The sequence below is a fragment of the Anser brachyrhynchus genome, assembly GCF_964034855.1.
Source record: "Anser brachyrhynchus genome assembly, chromosome: Z".
Classification (NCBI taxonomy): Eukaryota; Metazoa; Chordata; class Aves; order Anseriformes; family Anatidae; genus Anser; species Anser brachyrhynchus.
This window is the reverse complement of record NC_137697.1, coordinates 73,284,311-73,286,832: the sequence shown is the minus strand read 5'-3', so window position 1 is coordinate 73,286,832 and position 2,522 is coordinate 73,284,311.

Genomic DNA, 2,522 nt, shown 5'->3' with positions numbered 1-2,522 from the left:
CCCAGTATCTTCCTCAGCAGTATCAATTAGCGAGGGGCTGAAGGATGACCATGAAAAAGACAGCAAGTTAAAAATGAGCTTTTCATTGATGTTTCCTCCTGGTATCCAGCAACCAGCAGCTTAGGGACTTCCTCTGCCACAGATTGCTTCTGAGTAAAATAATCTACATTAGATTTTCAGCCATGCCTCTAGCTGTGATTATAAAGACCCTAAAGCCAGTGTAATATTGCATGCATATTTCAGAGTTTAAAAAACAGTATAAAACAAATCAATGGAATTTTATGAGCTAATTCACTTTTATTTCTATTTGTTTCAGATATGTGTACCGAGCTGATACATTTCACCAAACATCTGGGGAAAAAAAGCCTCCACCGTTTTCCAACCCTTGGGGGAGTACTACAGTCTCCCTAAGAAAGGAGCTGGGAGGAATTTGCTCACGCCACTATTTTCTTTCCACTTCCATATCCACCAGAGGAAGAAGGAATAGATATTTCATGTATGCTGCTGATGGGCTTTATGCAGTACCCCAGCAGTTTTTCCTGAGCCTCTAGATATATGATAATAAGGCAGCTCAGACCAAAATCAGCACACTGCCTCCATGACTTATGAAAAAACATGCTGCACTGATAACATTTAACACCGTTCTCTTCGCAAGTCCTCAAATGTGCCAAAATTATAATTAAGATATTCTGGCAGGCTTTATATTTGACTTCCTGGTGTTTTGTTCCCTTACCGCTTGCACCAGATTTGCAATTGAAAATAACACAGCAAAAATCCACTCTGGTTCCCTTTCTGGGATGTTTGTTGTTTCTGTTTACTGCCACTTCCCCGAACACAAGCAGGGCCCCCGACATTTTGGCTCCCCAGGCTCCCTTCCAGCCCCGCAGCTGGCACGGCCCTTCCCAGCTTTTTTGGACTACGTTGACTATGAACGGCCCTGCTTCCCCGCAGGCTGAGGCCACGGCTGGCCCCTCGCCCCGCCGGGGTTTTTTTTTCGCTGCCTGCCCCATCAAAGCCCCCTCTGTTATGGGAACGCGAGGCCGCTTCCTCCAAGGCGGAGGCCACCGGTGGGAGGCCAGGATCAGCAGGGCGGTGCACTGAGAAGAAACGTCCCTTTGTTTGGCTGGGACCGCTGTAGGCTGCTGCTGCCCCCCCGGACGGCTCTCAGAGGGAAGCCCCCAAGCTCGGTGGCCCCTCCAGGCAATGGAGCTGAAGCCCAGACCTGGGCTTTCGCCCCGGCCCCCAGCCTACGTCCAGGCCCATGGCCTCTGCCCTAGCGCCGTCACTGAGGGTGTGAGCACGGCCTGCATGGCACAAGGTGCTTGGCCGCAGCCCTGGCTAGACCAGCGCGTGGTGTCTGCATGCTGCTTTGAACAGCCACAAGCCAACGCCTTCGTATGTCTAGGATAATCCTGTTTATTATTATTATTACTATTGTTGGTGGTGTTATTGTTATTGTTATTATTATTATTCTTTAAATGCGGTCTGCCACAAAATTGATGACAAGGCCTGGTGGGACTGATGGCTTTAACGCTAAGTTCTTGCACCAGGGTTTGCTGGGTTCGGGCATTTCCAGACTGAGGAGGGCAGATGAGCTGCCATCTGTGTTGGTGGTGCGTGCTGAGACTTTGACACTCGCAATGATAAAGCTTAGCAGGGTCCAGGCTGACACACGGTTACACTCTTCCATTTAGCTCTTGAGAAAAGGGGTGGGCAGAGCATTGAAATGAATCTGCAAGACCAAGTTGCCTGGGTTACCCGCGTTCTCTAATTTAGCAGAATTTAGAGGTTGAGGAAATGGGCATACAGTTCCTACTGCTGTTGGGAGATCAGGCATCAAGAACTGTGGCTTTTTTTTTTTTTTTCCAAGTGAAGGAAAAACAGCTACCTTTGCTTTAACATAGATAACATTATTTGTGCCCCAATTTGCCAAGCTGTACTACGTCATCAAGGCTGGGCTTCTTTTTTTTCCTTTTCTTTTCTTTTTTTTCCTTTTCTTTCCTTTCCTTTCCTTTCCTTTTCTTTTCTTTTCTTTTCTTTTCTTTTCTTTTCTTTTCTTTTCTTTTCTTTTCTTTTCTTTTCTTTTCTTTTCTTTTCTTTTCTTTTCTTTTCTTTTCTTTTCTTTTCTTTTCTTTTCTTTTCTTTTCTTTTCTTTTCTTTCTTTTCTTTTCTTTTCTTTTTCTTTTCTTTTCTTTTCTTTTCTTTTCTTTTCTTTTCTTTTCTTTTCTTTTCTTTTCTTTTCTTTCTTTTCTTTTCTTTTCTTTTCTTTTCTTTTCTTTTCTTTCTTTTTTTTCTTTTCTTTTCTTTTCTTTTCTTTTCTTTTCTTTTCTTTTCTTTTCTTTTCTTTTCTTTTCTTTTCTTTTCTTTTCTTTTCTTTTCTTTTCTTTTCTTTTCTTTTCTTTTCTTTTCTTTTCTTTTCTTTTCTTTTCTTTTCTTTTCTTTTCTTTTCTTTTCTTTTCTTTTCTTTTCTTTTCTTTTCTTTTCTTTCTTTTCTTTTTTTCTTTTCTTTTCTTTTCTTTTCT